This window comes from Caretta caretta, chromosome 1 (genome assembly GCF_965140235.1).
Source record: "Caretta caretta isolate rCarCar2 chromosome 1, rCarCar1.hap1, whole genome shotgun sequence".
Classification (NCBI taxonomy): Eukaryota; Metazoa; Chordata; order Testudines; family Cheloniidae; genus Caretta; species Caretta caretta.
The window spans coordinates 129,689,179-129,709,071 of record NC_134206.1 but is presented as its reverse complement, the minus strand read 5'-3'; positions in this window follow the sequence as shown (position 1 = coordinate 129,709,071).

Genomic DNA, 19,893 nt, shown 5'->3' with positions numbered 1-19,893 from the left:
ATAAGGAGCAGGTGATGGCTAGGCAAGCATACTGGGGATGCTTCCTGCTCTCAGTGCTCCTCTAGTTGGTGCCCAGGCATGTGGAAGAGAAGGAAGTATCCTAATTGCAATGTAGAGGGGGTGAGAAATTGAGGAGGGGGGGAGACTGATACATGAGGAGTAGATAAGACTTTACCACTGAGTGCTTTAGGTAACAGTCTATTTATTTTCAAAAGACTTTATTTTCTAATTGTCTGCACTTCCTCTGGCTGTTCTCTTTAACATATTATCATAGAATCATAGAATATCAGGGTAGGAAGGGACCTCAGGAGGTCATCTAGTCCAACCCCCTGCTCAAAGCAGGACCAATCCCCAATTAAATCATCCCAGCCAGGGCTTTGTTAAGCCTGACCTTAAAAACTTCTAAGGGAGGAGATTCTACCACCTCCCTAGGTAACGCATTCCAGTGTTTCACCACCCTCCTAGTGAAAAAGTTTTTCCTAATATCCAACCTAAACCTCCCCCACTGCAACTTGAGACCATTACTCCTTGTCCTGTCCTCCTCTACCACTGAGAATAGTCTAGAACCATCCTCTCTGGAACCACCTCTCAGGTAGTTGAAAGCAACTATCAAATCCCCCCTCATTCTTCTCTTCTGCAGACTAAACAATCCCAGTTCCCTCAGCCTCTCCTCATAAGTCATGTGTTCCAGACCCCTAATCATTTTTCTTGCTCTTCGCTGGACTCTCTCCAATTTATCCACATCCTTCTTGTAGTGTGGGGCCCAAAACTGGACACAGTACTCCAGATGAGGCCTCACCAATGTCGAATAGAGGGGGACGATCACGTCCCTCGATCTGCTCGCTATGCCCCTACTTATACATCCCAAAATGCCATTGGCCTTCTTGGCAACAAGGGCACACTGCTGACTCATATCCAGCTTCTCGTCCACTGTCACCCCAAGGTCCTTTTCCGCAGAACTGCTGCCTAGCCATTCAGTCCCTAATCTGTAGCGGTGCATTGGGTTCTTCCGTCCTAAGTGCAGGACCCTGCACTTATCTTTATCGAACCTCATCAGATTTCTTTTGGCCCAATCCTTCAATTTGTCTAGATCCCTCTGTATCCTATCCCTGCCCTCCAGCGTATCTACCACTCCTCCCAGTTTAGTATCATCCGCAAATTTGCTGAGAGTGCAAACCACACCATCCTCCAGATCATTTATGAAGATATTAAACAAAACCGGCCCGAGGACCGACCCCTGGGGCACTCCACTTGACACCGGCTGCCAACTAGACATGGAGCCATTGATCACTACCCGTTGAGCCCGACAATCTAGCCAACTTTCTACTCACCTTATAGTGCACCTTATAATCTATTTTAATAGTAATCTTACCATTCCCCTAGCCCATCCTTGCCAGTCTTTAGTCTTTGTCTCCCAGATCCTGCTCCTCTTGAGAGACTGAGTATCTGCAAATATTTTCCCCCTTTTGTTTCAGTCCCCTCCAGATTTCTTCAACATAGTAACTCCCAGGCTTGCACCTGACACTTAGGTGGCTTGGAAGTCTCATGAAACAGCACTCCTTGTGTCTTTACCAGTGGAAGAATGACCATCTGTACTAAAGCCAGGGCAAACCAATGCAAAATGAAGTGTTGTCAAACTGCTGATCATTTCCCTATTACACATGGGTGGTGCCATTCGTAAAAGAATAAATGGACACAAATCAGATGTCAAGAATTATAACATTCAAAAGCCAGTCGGAGAACACTTCAATCTCTCTGGTCACTCGATTACAGACCTAAAAGTTGCAATATTGCAACAAAAAGACTTCAAAAACAGACTCCAAAGAAAGACTGCTGAATTGGAATTAATTTGCAAACGGGATACAATTAACTTGGTCTTGAATAGAGACTGGGAGCGGATGGGTCATTACACAAAGTAAAACTATTTCCCCATGTTTACTTCCTCCACCCACCCCCCACTATTCCTCAGACATTCTTGTTAACTGCTGGAAATGGCCCACCTTGATTATCACTACAAAAGGTTTTCTCCCCCCCCCCCCCGGTCCCGCTCTCCTGCTGGTAATAGCTCATCTTAAGTGATCACTCTCCTTACAGTGTGCATGATAAACACCCACTGTTTCATGTTCTGTGTGTGTATAAATCTCCTCACTGTATTTTCCACTGAATGCATCCGATGAAGTGAGCTGTAGATCACGAAAGCTTATGCTCAAATAAATTGGTTAGTCTCTAAGGTGCCACAAGTACTCCTGTTCTTTATGCTAGCAGGGCAGCCAATACGTTTTTCTGTGAGAAAGGGAGAAAAGAGAACAAGATACATCATTGGAGGCTGATAGGAAAAATGAAGATAAAAGAACAGGAAAAAAAAAATCAAGCATAGCCAGTTCATTGGCTTGGTGACTGCACAATAAGGCCAAACATTTTCAAAGTTGGCAAACCTAGAGTAAGACAGCTAAATCCAAAGGCAAGCATCTAAATAAGTGTGCTGATTTTAACAGGCGTTGAGCACCCACATCTCTTGTTGACATGTGTAATTGTAGACCACAAATTTGACAAAAAAAAAAAAATCATGGGATTATACACAGGAATGCAGTGAGCCTTTCCCAGCTGCCTCCCCACTTCCAGAGCCTTTCCCCCAAACAGGGAAAAACTCCAGTTGTGGGGAAAAGCTCTGTCAATTCAGCCTTTTTCTGCTGCCTGTCCACTGCCAGAGCCTCTCCTTGCCACCATGAAATGCTTCTGGAGTGGGGAGCTGTTGAAGCCTTTACCTGCTTCCTCCCCTCTGCTACGGTCTTTCACTGACACCTGCAGTTGTACGCCATAGTGTGGACACAACCTATTTTTCACCGTGGGATGTAGCTACAGTCAGTGGTGTGTAGTGTAGACTAGTCTAAGGGCAGTGCTTCAGCAGAGCTGTCTCAGTATCTTTTGTTTTTTAGCTGTCCCTTTAAATGAATTACTCAGGATGACTATGGCAGGAAAAAGAAGGCCCAAAATAAACCTACTCTCAGTCCCAACACCTGCTCTCTCTTTGCAGAGTACTGGATCTAGGACAATAATGATAAGAACGGAAGAGAGTGGATTTCACTGTTAAACCTTCTCTGTGTATATGATCTGGTGTTCTGTAAACATGGCATCTCAGTCCTGGGAGAGATTATTTCATTGTTCAACTGGGCAGAGTACTTCTTTCTCATCGGCTGGCTATTCCTACAGTGATGTTGTAGTGATGATACAGACAGGGAGGTGGCCCACAGGGAAAATGGCAGGATGAGGCACCATAACTATAACTTCCATGAAGTTCCAGGGTAGCTCAGCTGGATGCAGTTCTATGTCAAACTGAGCTGAAACAAAACATTTGGATTCAGGAATATCAAAATATGTTTCAATCAAAAATATTGCAATAAAATGTTATCATTTCTCAAACTTTTTTTTAGAACTTTCCATTCCACAACATTTTTTGATATTTAAACTTTTCCTCTCAAGTTGGGATGAAAACAATTTTGAAATTGGAATTTACTGTGGAACCAGATTTTTCAACCAGGTCTATTATATTGTTAAAGTCCCAGGACTCACATTGCCAGCACCAGAAAAAAATCCAGAATCCATGGAGATTCCAGAATCTCCATTGCAGTTCTCAGAAATCAGACAAATTTTCATATCCCCACTTTAGAGATTTCTTTCAACTTGTGATCCTGTCCCCTACGCATACATTCATGTTCTTCACACAACGAACTTGCTTCCCAGAAATTCTTTGTGTTCCTCTCCTTTCTCTCATGGTGCCTATTAGTTCTTTATATTCCCTCTTTCTCCCCCTCTCTGACTTTCCTGCCTCTATAGGCCTGAGGCTATTTTCTCAGCTAATTCTGTTCCCATTGTATTGACCTGCCAAGTCCCTTCTGGAAAGTCAGGCTAGGTTTCAACTACAGCGAGGCACAATGCTAGTGTCAGCACTGACTTCATAGTGCTGGGCTTTGTGCTAATCAGATGACATCTCAGAGCAGATCCAGGATGTTCCCCACTGTCTCTTTCCTTTTTCCCAGAATTACATAGCATTTCACTCCCTCAGTCTTTCATGCAAAGTCTTTTACTAGAAGATAGTGTGAGGCCATCAATTGTGCACTTCCTGCAATCTTGAACAGTGGAGCAGAAAATCTCCAATGTTGACATCTTTTTCACATTAGTTGTACAATCATTCATAAATTGGTTCCTACTGCATTTTGGGTCCTTCATTTTCTTTCAGGTTGTGATGGTTCTGTTTTGTTTTCCACATCTCATTGCTGGGAGAGATCTGTTAGTGGAAAGGTTCAGGTTAAGAACTTGTAGTGACCAGGCATGTTTTGACTTCTGATCTTTTCCCCAGTGTTTAGTGTATTGTCCTCTTAAATCTCTGTTTTGATTGTTGTTGAATTTGGACTAAGGTAATTGGATCTGTTGCTCTGGAGGTCAGTGGTGGTAAGATCTGTTCTATCTCTGGGTCTGCCATGCCTAGTCCCAGCATCAACATCCCCAGCACACAGCAGGGGGATAAATCTTAATTGCCTCTCTGATACAGGGATATCCCCAGTCTCGTTTCATGCTTGCACATGTACACTTTGATTCTTCACTGAGAATCTCGTGTCAATTGCACAGCACAGAAAATGGCACTTCCTGTTTTTGTATTTTTTTTTTTGGTCTTAACTTTGCTGATGTCATTTTTCATAGTTTGGCATGATAGCAAGGATTTGAAGTTGGGGGAAATATTGTTTTGTAGTATCCATTGGAGATGGAAGTGAAAGCCTTATTGAGTATTGGATAGCAGTAGGCAAACTAAAGGTGGCAAGGAATGCAAAAGATTTTTCTCTTATTTCTGTGCTTTAAAGGTTTTGGAGTAGGTGTGGAGGGTCTTGAAGAAATTTTAACTGTCACTTAATAAAAAGTACATTACTATATAATAGATACATATTCAAAGATGACTGTTATCAGTATATAACATTAATATATACAAAGATGACTGCTACAGGATTTCCATTTCATGGCAAAATGTTTTAGTAAATTGACTTCGGAATACATGGCCTCTATTGGAGGGAGCAACAATTCACCCAATTATTATGGGAAATCAACAGTATTAAATGAAATGTCTTTCTTCTGTGAGACTCCAAGGAATATTTTTTAATCACTTTTGCTCAGCGCTAGAAGACAGACCTAAAAATCAAAATCAAATTAAAGAGCAGAACAAGTACTGAAGCACTGGAAAGCACTCCTCAGTGCTTCTTTAATGTATCATACAGGTTCATGGTGGATCACACTATGGACAAAGACTGCTCTCCATTCTATTTAGACATTCATTCATAAATTTGCTTTTGATTTACCTTTTCTTGATCAGATCCAATCTACAAGCTTGCTTTGTTTTTCTTTATTATAATTAGGCTTTGTGCAATTTAAATATAATCCCTACAGATACGGCTAGTAAAGCTGACCTGGTTTTACCAAGTCCAATAATGCAATAATTCTGTAAAAGGAAAACTACTCAGATTTCCTGGAATGGTCCCTGTTAAATTACCACCACATTCCTTTTTCCAATAAATATATTTAAACGTAGTGTATATTTGTGTGAACAGTTGATTACCATGGAAAGCAAGAGGTTAGAGCCAGTAGAACATATCTCTTTTGCTACTGAATATACTGATATTGCTTTAACATTTTAAATTCATTGTAATGTCAGCAGTATAATAGGTATGACAGAGGGTCAGCAGTGAGAAGATTAATCTGTCTCTTGTTTCAGATCAGTGGTCAATAAATGCACAGTGTGAAAACCTTACAAATACCCATCTATTAGTGAGCAACTATTAAAATAATGGGCTTTTAATTAAAGGTGTGTAGGTAGTGCAATACCCATAACCTGTTTCTATACACGCTTACTAAAAAAGAACCAACTGCATTTCTTAGAGAGTGAGATCTACTGATTACTGACATAGTGGTCACTTTGGATGAGCTATTACCAGCAGGATAGTGAGTTTGTGTGTGTGGTTTTTGGAGGGGGGTGAGGGGGTGAGAGAACCTGGATTTGTGCAGGAAATGGCCCAACTTGATTATCATGCACATTGTGTAGAGAGTTGTCACTTTGGATGGGCTATTACCAGCAGGAGAGTGAGTTTGTGTGTGCGGGGGTGGAGGGTGAGAAAACCTGGATTTGTGCTGGAAATGGCCCAACTTGATGATCACTTTAGATAAGCTATTACCAGCAGGACAGTGGGGTGGGAGGAGGTATTGTTTCATGATCTCTGTGTGTATATAAAGTCTGCTTCAGTTTCCACGGTATGCATCCGATGAAGTGAGCTGTAGCTCACGAAAGCTCATGCTCAAATAAATTGGTTAGTCTCTAAGGTGCCACAAGTACTCCTTTTCTTTTAGTGTTCAGTACTAATATCTAATTAGCTGCTAAAGGGCACCACTCACTTTTATGTGCGGCTGAAAGAATACTCAACATCTGTATTCATGATAAACGTATGCTGTTGCCTTTGCCACGTTACCTCCTAGTCCCTCTGTAACATACAGCCTTTCAAAGTGCTGACGGTCACCTGCTTAAATGCTGATCTTTCCAAATATACTGCAACACTAATTCCAAATTACAGAAATGATTCAAAGGCATCTTAATAAAAAGACACTTTTTATCTAACCTGGATGGAGAATCTAGCTATTACCCTAACAATAACATAGCACTGAGTTTTAATTCTTTATATGTGTTTTGTGCAAAGGTAGTCACTCAAGCACTTACACTCCATCCCCCAATCTCTTTAATAGGTGCTGAGTATTTATGGAGAAGTGTGTTTTCAACATATAAGAGAGAGAATTCTCCTAACATTTTGGGGGAAGAAATCAAACAAACAGTAAATTACACCTCCTCCCCTGCCCTTCCTTCCCACTCTCCCACCACCAGGTTATGGTCTAGATTCTGGTACCTTTACTCATCTCGATTAGCACTCTACTCCACTAGTTGTTTCACTGACTTCACTGTGACTTTTCCACATGAGTAAAGACACTATTCCACATGAATAAAGCTATTGGAATCTGGCCTCATATTTGCATTCATCCTTTAAATAAAATCACAGTTCTAAACTATAACATAGGCACACAGATAAATATGCACATCTCATCATTACTTACAGAGTATCACCCTTCTTTCCAGTAACTTTGTCATGGAAATTTACTAACACATTATAGGGACAGGAAGGAGGAGGAGGAAAAAGAGAACAGATAGCAATTTAAAGGCAAGGTCAAAAGACACTTTCATTGCATTTGGACAGATAATGTAAGTGACAGGCAAGTAATCAATTTAAAACAAAATGTCAACTCTTCATAGTCAGGTAACAATTATCTAAACCATCTTCAACTGTATTTCCCAGCAACAGCATCTTTAGATGAGCTTCCTTCTGACCTAATTGTGTTAATAATACTTTGTACACTTCAATTTTGCTGGAGTCAACATGGAAGCTTGAAAGCCTGATTAATTGAATTAAGGGCACAGAGCCAACAATGTTGTTCTATGGCTACAAGTTGTACCAATAAGAAAAAATAAAATAAATCTAAACATTATATTATCCTTTCTTCATTGTATCGTAGCCATACTATATAGGGCTGCATCTTTAGCTGGTGTAAATCAGCATAGTTCCAATCATCACAATGTAGGTATGTCCATTTACACCTCCTGCAGATTTGCTGATTACTATTTTCCTGCTCTCACAGGAAGAGGGCTAGATTCACAAAGGAACGTAGGTGTGGTAATGCTTGGCATTGTAATTCTAAATTTTTAGGTGCCTAGAAAATCACTCTGGTTCAGAAAACCTGAGTTAAGTTTTCAGGCTTCCTGTATAACGAATGGAAGGACATAGGTGCTTGAGAATGGGGTCCACAAAAGCCAACATGCTAGGCAGTTCCCTGTACAAGTTATCCAATGAGAGATGCCAATGCAAATGGTGTGTCTCCAGTTCTGCCCCTCTTGGGGTGTTTGCAGCCTATCTCTGATTCACATTTTCAGCTATGAATCCTCACCTAATGTTGGGCACCTAAGGTGTTTCTTGCAAGAAACAGGGGGTGGAGACCCTCCCTCCTACCTTTTAACCCAGTGGTTAGGATACTCACCTGGGAAGTTCTCCAGAAGTTCAAGTCTTCTCTCTGTCTGAAAGGGGAAAAGAGATTTGAACTGCTATCAGGAAACCTTCAGGTGGGGGCTTTAACCACTGGGCTACAGGACAACCTGATCTGGGCCTCCGTTAATCTCTTCTGTTGAAATTGTTCCACTTTGCATTAAATAGAGAGAGACTTGAATTTTTCAAAACACTTAATAAAATCAGTAAAGAAACACAGTAAAAACAAGAAAAAGAATTACAAATTCAAAAATAATTGCCCATCCCAAACAACATAAAGTGCATTTCCAACAGTCCAACTGAATAAATTGATCCAAATCACTTATAAGAGTATAATGTATAAAATCCAAATGAACACGTAGAATTATTAGACATCTGCAAATGAAGAACATCAGCAACCTCAGGAACAAATAATCTTTCCTTGACCCAAAATAAAGTTTGCAAGGCATACCACAAACCTATTTGTGAACCTATACTTAAAATAATTAATATACAGTAAAAGTAAATATAGTAGGAGGAAAAACAAGGGAGAATAACTGAAAAATAACCTGAAGTAAAATAATGGCCTGGAACATATAAGAAACATATGTGAAAAACAGTTCTGTCACAAACGACATGACTGTCAAGGTTCCTTCCCCACTCTGAACTCTAGGGTACAGATGTGGGGACCTGCATGAAAGATCCCCTAAGCTTATTCTTACCAGCTTAGGTTACTCTCCTGAAAAACATGGAACAAGTACAGTCCAAGAAGGGTTCGAAAGTCCTTATGAAACTCAATAGGCAAATCTTCAATACCAGTTACCTTTCTTGAAGCAAAGCCATGTAAGGCAGAAGTCTGTTCTGAGAGTGCCAGGTTCTGTTCAAGTCTGTCCATATCCAATGTTGAGATCTTAAGAAGATCCTCACAGAGCTGCTGCTTCTCAGATGGATACACAAGCTCTGTGCCATACAGGTCGAGAAAAAAGTCACAGCGAAGTTCCTAAATCCCAAAGGATCTGAAAGCACTTGGCCCAACAGCATCTTGAAATGGCCAGTCATCTTCTGCCCTCCATGTTTCCTCTCCAGACTGAAGAAAAACTGAGTTGATGTATCCATTTTAGAAAGGCCCTGAACACAGGCCCTAACCAGTCTCCCCTAAACTTTGCTTATAACAAGTCCTGCAAGAGCTGTTGTTTTTTTTTTGTTTTTTTTGTTTTTTTTAATATTTCAAGCTCTCATACAACCCAGCATCCTTACTGCCATGAAAGGCTTTTTCAAATTCCACAGTACCCAACTGTAACTCCTCCACACTCTGGCAAAGGCTTAGGGATGCCTGCTGCATGTATTGCTCACAAAAAAAAAACATTTAATATTAACTTTATCCACTTCCTATCATTGCCAACAAGGGGAAAACATCCTGTAAGTAACCTAGGTTCCCCCCAAAATAATTGAAAGAGTCCTGAAAGTGAACATTTTGTAAAAGATGAGTGTTAAAATGCTAGTATGGATGACAGTCTTGAATAGAAGGAACAATTCACACAAATAAGACAAAACCCGGATCTGAAATCCCAGTAGTGACAATACAACTAGAAAGCATACAAGACAAATTATAAGTAAAAACATAAAAAATGGTCCAAATGAGCCATAAAGAAAGAACTGGTTTCACAGTAGCAGCCGTGTTAGTCTGTATCCGCAAAAAGAACAGGAGTACTTGTGGCACCTTAGAGACTAACAAATTTATTAGAGCATAAGCTTTCGTGGGCTACAGCCCACTTCATCGGATGTATAGCATGGAACAGATAGTGTATATATATATATATATATATATATATATATATACATACAGAGAACATGAAAAGATGGAAGTAGCCATACCAATTGTAAGAGGCAAATTAATTAAGATGAGCTATTATCAGCAGGAGAAAAAAAACATTTGTAGTGATAATCAAGATGGCCCATTTAGACAGTTGACAAGAAGGTGTGAGGATACTTAACATGGGGGAAATAGAATCAATATGTGTAATGACCCAGCCACTCCCAGTCTCTATTCAAACCCAAGTTAATGGTATCCAGTTTGCATATTAATTCAAGCTCAGCAGTTTCTCATTGGAGTCTGTTTTTGAAGCTTTTCTGTTGCAAAACTGCCACCTTTAAGTCTGTTACTGAGTGGCCAGAGAGGTTGAAGTGTTTTCCTACCGGTTTTTGAATATGATGATTCCTGATGTCAAATTTGTGTCCATTTATTCCTTTGCATAGAGACTGTCCAATTTGGCCAATGTATATGACAGAGGGGCATTGCTGGCTGGCTCTCAACAAGGCATACTGCTGTGCATAAGGGTGAAAATGTTGACACACATCAGTCAGGTCAGAAGCCTGTAATAGAGTTGCAAGTCACTGAGCGGACAGTGAATGCAATTCTATATGATTCCTATCCAATCTTTCATTAAGAGTACAATTAACCTCCCCCGCAATTAAAATATGATTTAACAAACATTTTTAATAAGAGCACACAAGCTCTAAACACACACACACACACACACACACAGAGTATATGTCTACAGTAGAAACACAGTCATTAATAATAAAAAAAAGGGTGACACTGCTCAAGAGTAGCTTGAACTGTCGTTAAGTGTCCTGGACCAACTTCCTAGACAACCACCAAATCAGGCTTTCCCCTGTCTGCAAAGTGATTAGCAACTGCAGAAAAACCTCCTGTCTCCACTCAGCAAGGTTATTGGTTTGGTTGCCTACATGTGTGTGCATCTCTTGCAAAAATGGAATGTCTAGCTTTTTCCTGGGACAGGTACTCAAGAACAGCCATGTTTTTTTTTTTTTTTTTAAATGCCCCTATTCACATTCAGAGAGCCACATGCAAAATTATCCATCAGACCAATACTCATCAGGAAAAATTAAGGAAAAGTCAGACACAGAAAAACAAAGCAACAAACAAAACAAAAACCACCAGATTCTCCTACGTCCATTAATCCCACACATTCCCACTAGTCAAAGAGACAAGCACTGTGGTCACCATTTTTTTCAATCTGTACCACTTCTGTTTAACAAACCTAGAAACATCTTATAGTATACTGAGCTGACAACAAAAACAGATTAAGGTCAGGAAACCAATCTACCACCTCTACTCCATGTTTTCCCTTAGTCTCATCCAGAAACGCATCAATAACGTCCGGGGTATATCCTGCGTCATGGAGCTTGGGACCCAAAGAATCTGAGTTTCTGGTTCCCCCTTGATCTCAGACTCAGTAATTACCTACCATGTACGGGGAGGGTAGAACAGCAGAGAGAGCAGAGAGAGGAGGCTTCTGTGACAATAAGGGCAAAAATAATACCTGTGAATTCTCCATGCCGCAACCAAAGAACATCCCTCAGCAGCACCCCAATACTGTGCTTCCCAACTGCACTGACCAGACTAGTTCACTTCACACCACTCTCAGAAATTGGGGGCCCCTACTTCTGTAATGGCTGTTTTTTGCTTTGGGGTTTTGCCAGCAAGCCATAATTAACAGCTAAGGCAGCAGATTCCATAGCAACAGGCTCAGCCTCCATCTTGCAGTCAGCCTCAGGGTGAGAGCCACTGAGTCAGGAGCCACAGAACCAGTAATGTCATCTCCCCCACATTGTAAAGGGGGCACTAATCCCCCAGAACAAACATCTTGAGATACATCTGGAACCTGTTGGGACCCTGCACATGCACACCCTGTACTTTACTCTCAGAAACCCCCACATTCCCTTGCATGGGGTCACCATTCCCATGGGCAGCCTGCTATTTAGGGCACTGATTGACCAAATGTGTCCGACTCCCACAACGAAAATACGCCATGTCCCCAGTGGCAACAAACAATGTAACCACACTCCCCAGTCCCATACTGCAGGGAAACTTTGTAAGTATTGTTAATATCATATAAACTGCTTACAAAAGGACAAGAGATGCCAAACCTCAGGGGCTTTACAGCCCAGAAGAATCCTCCTAACAGGGCTAGTGATCTTACTATAGCTCACCACCATCTCTAGATAGCTGCTCATTTCCTAAAAATGGAGGAAAATTAGAGCTAATGACTTTAACAGCAGGTGTTGCATAGGGCACTATAAGGACAAAAACATCCTGCACAACACTACCCTCCACAACCATCCACTCAACAATGCTTAGCATGTGAACACACACAACAATAGCCTTGCTCATGCAGGAGGCATACCTCACATTTTCAAACCCAATCGCTTTCCCTGCAGCTAGAACACACATTCCCAGAGGCAGTCTGGAGGCAAAATCTGCAAAAATCCACAACAACCTGAGGTTTTTGTCCCCCTGGCCATGCCAGCCCAGAGAACAGACAAAAACTTGATAAAACAAACAAAATCCTGAAATTAAACCCACAGCAACTACAAAACTAAACAAACACATAAAGAAAACCCCAGACCTCATTTCCCCAACAGAAAGAAGCGCAGAGAACAGTGCATACGCACTCTCAAAGATGAGAGAGAGAGAGAGAGAGGGAGAGACATATATGGATGAAAATGAGTCTATGACTTGGTGGTCAGAGCACTTATCTGGGTGACCCAGGATCCAATCACCCCACTCCAATCACTCTTTATTTATTTACAGTGGCGCAGTTTCAACAGGAGAGGAGAATATCCCATAGTCCAGTGGATAGGACATGCCCATGAGAGGTGTCAGATTGCTGTTCATGACCCCTACTCCTCATCAAGCAGAGGGGGGACTTGAAAAGGGGATCTCCCACAACCCAAGTGACTACCCTTGCCACTGAGCTAAAACAGTTATTAGGATGCTCCTGTTCCAGTTGTTTTGTGTGGAATTGGGTGGCATCTGAACATACCTAGTGGTTGGGCCCTACAGGCTAGTTAGGTGAAGGAGCACCTATCTTCCCCAGGTTTGTTGCTCTCACTGGGTCTTAGGCAAGTAATTAATTTGCAGTCAAAGATTCACAGCTGATGTGAGAGAGGCAAAATAATAATAATAAAAAAAATAGCCCCTATTTCCTAGAAATAATTTCCAAAACCTCAAAAGATGAGACCAAAACAGTAACACTAATATGTTTACAAGAAGAAGAAAGGCAGGGCAATAGGGAAAATCCCTCAGTTCCAGAAAATCCCTAACACAGCATTCTGGTATGTATTTAAGGCATGAGTTTTAATGTATTCTCCGAGTGCTGATGTTACTCTCAGGCAGAACCAAGTAGAAGGAGCTATTTCATTAATAAACCTCCACACAGAGTTTTTATGAACTTTGCACACAGGTAGAGTTAAGTGTGGAACGGATATGGAACAAATATGATGCACAGTATGACTGATTAGCCTTTACGATTTTGTCCCACACCACTTTGGTGAGAAGTTTGATAGCCTCTAATTAATTACTGGTGTTATTAAGAATGTGAGAGTAATGTCACTGCTGTACTATGATTTCCACAGCAATTAATTATGATAACAAACAAAAAATTATTATTTTAGGTGGAACATAAGTAGCGGGAGGAACAAACTCTTCAGGAATGGGGATTTCATGGACATATCTCTATTAATGAAATACAGAGGAAGAGAAATACAACAAATATGATATCCAGCAGAAAAAGAATGGTTTCTAAATAGACTATTTTAGAATGTGAAGTGAAGAACTCATTCAATACAGTTGCAAAGAATATTATTCAAAAGAGCCTGCTCAGAACTGACATGGTACACTGGATACACTTGTAGATGTAGAGCTCTTTGAGTTAAACCAGCCTTCGGAGAGCGCAGGAGGGAAAGCGCTGCAGTCTGTCCACACTGACAGCTTCAAGAGCACTGGCGTGGCCACATTTGCAGCACTTGCAGCGGCATTGGGAGTGGTGCATTATGGTCAGCTACCCCAGCATGCAAATGACTGCAATGTGCTTTTCAAATGGGGGGTGGGGGTGGGGGTGGGGTGTAACAGGGAGGGTGTGGTGTGTATGTGGGGGGAGAGAGAGTGGGTTTTTGGGATGCTAAGAGCATGTCAGCATGCTGTCTTGTAAGTTCAGACAGCAGCAGACCCCCCCACCCCCACGCCTTCTTCTCTCACACACAGCATTCCACACTAATAATTGCTTTGTCTCAGAGCAGATAAGCAGCCGGCTGTAAGAAAGGGAGCTTTCAAAGGGCATATCTGCATTTCTGCAGTGATTCAAAAAAACAATGACAAGAGTGGCCACTTGACTTAAGGGGATTATGGGACGTTTCTGGAGGCTGATCAGAGCGCAGTAATGCAACACCTCATTCGCACTGACGCCCAGGCATTTCAGCCAAGGCGTACCAAGCGTTAATCTTCTCGCCGAGGTGGATTACCGGGAGCGCTCTAGCCGTGGAGTCAGAGCGCTCTACGTGTCTTGCCAATGTGGCCGGGCAGTGAGCTGGGGCACCCGGGGCTGCTATAATGCACTCTAACTCGCAAGTGTAGCCAAGCCCTCTAAGACCCATTATGGTGCATTTTGTCTTAACAATGATGAAAAAACAGATTAGCGCACATTGACCTTTTGATTCAGTGTGATTCCAAAGTAAAGTATCTCATGTACTTTCATCTTCATTACAAGGCTCTGTAAAACTCTAATAGCGCCTGCAACCAAAAACAATGAAGAATGAAAATAAAGAAAACATCAACTAGAACAGGGTGAATTTTTTCGATTGACTAGTTTATTCATTGAATTTGACATGAATTTGCTGAATAGGTTTGGCCAGATATCTCTTTGGTGAGGCTACAGTCACAAAAAAATAGGGGGGTTCACTTTGTGTTCAGTGGTTCGGGTATTTACTTGAGTAGTGGAACAACAATGTTCAAATCCTCAATCTAGAGCATGGATTTGAAGCTATGTTTCTACTGTCCTAGGTGAAAACTCCAATCATCCGTCTCTACAATATTTTAGGGTAGATCATTCTCAAACTCTCCTGTTGAAGCTGTTTCACTTTGTATAAAATAAATAAATAAATATTCATTGGGGAAAAGGACTCAAGTCTTCCCCTGCTCCCAGGCGAATGTTCTAACCACTAGGCTATAGAGTAATTATCACTCCCTGGCTCAATGACTATTCGAGTCTGCATGGGTAACCCAGGAAAAAGAGCGTAAAATGATTGTCTGCAGTTGCTTTCACAGAGGGAGGGAGGAAGGGAGGGAGGGGAGACTGATGACATGTACGCAAAAACACCCGCGATAATGTTTTTGCCCCATCAGGCATTGGGAGGTTAACCCAGAATTCCAATGGGCAGTGGAGACTGCGGATAGTTTCCCACAGTGCACCACTCCGTGAGTCGATGCTAGCCACGGTAGTGAGGATGCACTCCACAGACTTAATGCGCTTAGTGGGTACATACACAATCGACTGTATAAAATCGATTTCTAAAAATCGACCTAATTTTGTAGTGTAGACATACCCTTAGAGAGGATGACTGGATGAAAAAACTGCAGGCAACAGAAAAGGAACTAGAGGATCTCAAGTTCAAGACCGAGCAGCTGAATGAAGAGCTCTAGTTCACTGAGGAGGAAAAAGAATGCTTGCTCCACATGGTGTATGATTATGAGACATAGTTAGAGGCTCAGCATACAGGGACCCAAAAGTCCAGGAGGCAAAGGTGAATTGAAAGGACTCTTAAATGCTCTCCAGGTAAAAGAGACCTGGGAGAGGAGACCCTGGCTAAAGGGGGCAAAATGACAGAGAAAAACACTCTCAAGACAGAGAGGTCGGGGAAAGAAAACCATGCTAACCTGGGACAAAAGACAGTAGTAGAACTATCCCCCAATCCTATCAGGGAGGGGAGGGGTGTGATGGGGTGGACTAGGCCCAGAGGCCACCTGTTTGAGGCCTCAGGGTTCTGCTACACCCATCCCAGGGAAAGAGCAGTGGAGAGGTCTTCCAAGCAGATTAGAGTGGCTGCAGGGTTGGCCTATTTAAAGACCACAGTCCAAGGAGGGCTAGAGAGATACACCACCAGAGGGGTACTGAGATAAGTCCCAGTGGATCATATACACTTGAAGGGGTTTGTGCTGGTTAACATGCAGACCGTGGAACTCGGCCAGAGCACAATGTCACTGAGAAAACCACTTGAGAACCACTGAAAGGGGTCATCAGAACTAAAGAATGCAGATACACCCAAGCAGACGGGGCACTCGTGAGAGGTGGGTGCCAACCCTGTTACAGGGGAGCACAAATGAGCTCTGAGATATAGGGGGTTCAGATGTATTGGCTGGGGGGGTATGGCTGAGCTCTGGGGGTAGCAAGTTTGGGTGTATTGGGTTGGGGACGGCCTCACGACTAGGCTCTGGATGGAAGGAATTATGAGTGTTTGCTCCTCTAGCTGGGCTGTGGGGGAGGAGGGAGGCAGAAAAGCAGGAACTAGGTTGTCATAGGGGTCACTTTAACTGTCTACTCCTGGGGGAATTTTTTGGTATGTCTGTATTGCTACAGACATACTTACTGACAGGTATTTTGAAATAAATTACCAAAATAATTGAAACTTTTGTGATTATATATATATATATATTTTGTGACAAAATAAAATGTGCAGAATTTTGAAATATTATGCACAGAATTTTTATTTTTCTGGTGCAGAATTCCCCCCAAAGTAATATCTATCTAATCTATCTATCTATCTATCGGTACATTGCTCTCATGCACATTCATTGGGTGGGTCTATAGGTAAGACTACTAAAATGTTTATAGTGTTTGTGTGTGTATATATATATATATATATATATATATATATATATATATACACAGAGTGTGAATGAAGAAAAATATTTTTTTCATTCTATAGTACACTTGAAAATTTAGCAGAACACTTATATCCAGCCTTTATGTACTAAAACAAACCAAAACCAAAACCCACCAAACACACCATTTTGTATTCCTGAGGTGCCATAGAGTGACATCATGGAAAGCCACACTTCCCTTAATGATTGGCATCAGGTCCTGAGCAGAGATCCGTCAATGACTTTTCATGTCACCTAATGTCAAATGACATACTAAAGCCTCAACACATATACCTAAATGGATTCATTTTACCAACAAATTGCATGCCAAAATCTTGACCTAATCAACATTTTGACCACTGTCAATCAGTCAGTATCTGTCAGTTCAAATGCATTTCTTCCTTGTGATGATTTAGATCCACACTAGCATCTGAAATATAAAGAAAAATATTACTAGATTTCAGAAAACAGAACAAAATTACTAAGTGTTGCTGCTGTAAGAATACTAACATCCCAAATACCAATCATGCCAAATGTTGTTTGATGTAGACGACAGTAATGATGGCTTTTCTTTCTCTTTGAAAATGAGTGACCAAATTAGAGGAAATAAGTAAGAGTTCCCCCAAGTTCCTCCACTAGCAAAAATGGATGTGAAAACTGCAGAACAGAGGACTTACCAATCAGTGGGAGATAAAGAGAGTAGGAGGACATATCTAGCTTATGACATTGACTATCTCTCTTCCCTATCATCTTCTGCTTTAAAGATGGTCTGAGCGTTCCATTAGCTCTGGTTTTATGCTCATATGCATGAAATATTGTTTCAGCATGACATTTTACAGATTTTTTGACAATTTACTTATTGGAATATGATAAATATATGTCTGAACATAGTTTAGAAAGAAATGTGATATACCTGGAAGTCTTTCATCAGACATTATATTAACCTATTTACAAAATATCATTCAGCAATGTGACAAGTCAAAATTATCTACCATTTACTTTAAATCACACACAAAATATCAATTTTGTATAGATCTACATAACAGTTTAGCTACATGGAAATTCTTGTAAATAAGCACCTGATTCCCTTTTACTAGAGATTGATTCATTGTCCTCTTCCACTAACTGTTTTACTGAACTCCAAGTGCAACCTTTTCACCACTGCTGCTAAATTCTTGATTTATGCAATCAGTTCTAATGACATTGTGGTGTTACCAGTGGCAATAAAAATGATACATTAGAATCTACACATGCTGAGACAATAACGAAGGAGAGACTGGTGCATGGAGTTCACTGTCTGTATTTCTTAACTTGTGGCCTAGGACCTAGATGAAGTCAATTAAAAGGAAGAACATACTTTTAAATGGAAACTTTTACCATACTGAGAATAATTTGTGAGATTTTGTGTTGTCAGAAGCAAAACCTAGTCTTGATCGGGCCTCACAATAGAACCTTATTCTTTCCTCAGTGCTAATGCAGATAAAAAACATTGCCTCTGGACTATATAGTAATAATGAGTAACAGTCCACAACTAAGGGATTCAACTTTGGAGGAAACAGGGAAGGAAAAAAAATATGTGGCATGAGAATTAGGAAATTAATCCCATTCTGTTTTAGACGTATGAACCAAGGAACCTATTATTCATTAAAACAAGATAATAGTGACGCAGCCGAGTCTCCCACTGGTGCCAGTTTCAAAAAGTGGAATTGGAGCACTCAAGGTCCTACAAAGCAACAGGGAGCTGCACTGCTCCCCGGTGATTTCTTTTTGGCTACTTACACATAGACCTTATATAATCCACAAACAAATGGCTCCTTATTGATCTGTCCAGTTAGGAATGTTGTCAGAAGTTTCCTTACCACAAACACAAACACGAGATCAAAGACACGCACTATTGCTAAAACACAATTTCAGTATATTCTTTCAACAGTTAGTTCACTCCCATGAGATTAATTTGGAGTGTGCAGTTTACTTAAAAAGAGAAGGAGTACTTGTGGCACCTTAGAGACTAACCAATTTATTTGAGCATGAGCTTTCGTGAGCTACAGCTCACTTCATCAGCTCACGAAAGCTCATGCTCAAATAAATTGGTTAGTCTCTAAGGTGCCACAAGTACTCCTTTTCTTTTTGCGAATACAGACTAACACGGCTGTTCCTCTGAAACCAGTTTACTTAAATTCCCTACTGGAGCACTTCATATTCAGCCATTAGATGTCGACTGATATATAAATCCTAAAAATTAATAAAGTCTAAGCATGGAGAAGAAGAGTGACTGACTTATTTGGGTTCTGTCAGTCACTGGAGATGTTCATATGTGCAAGAAGCTCTAAGTCATTTTACCTTTTTGTACTTTTCATTGTCTGTTTCGTTTAAAAAAATCAATGAAACATTAATACAAAAATCCATTGATAAGGCATATTTAGAGGCCATGCTTAAAGTTTGGAATGCAGTATTGATTGTTTTGGTGATTGATTATAAAAATCCATTGCATTTTCCTCTAATTGTACAAAAATTTAAACAAATTAGTGCCAAATTATTTAATACCTAAACAACCTAACATTAAACTGTATATATAGCAAATTCTAACCATCCACATCCTCTCAGGCAATAGTCTGATTAAACAGATACATATTATACTGTGTCCCAGAGGTGAACATACATTGTTAAATTCTGCTTTCACAGCAATATAAACATGGAAAAATCTATGTGTTGCCTCTGAATCAATGTGAGGCTGAACTCCAGAGTCATGGAACCTCCAGTGAAAATCTTGTGTCATTGAGCCCCGAGAAAGCAGACCCAAATCATACTGCTGTTCTTGAGATCAGTATCCACTCCCTGAATTGTATTGGGAAATAAGTAGGGAGTGGGTACATTCCTTGAAATACTGATGTAATATATTCCCTGCAGCTAATACTGTTAAGCAAATGGACCAGTGTGCACTTTATTAGTTGTAGCTTCTGAGTAGTTCTCCAAGGTAGTTTCCAATAAAGCACATTCAAGTAATCTGATCTGGTGGTAACAAATCCATTAAGAACTGTAGTAAAGTCCACATGAGAGAGGAAGTATCTCAAT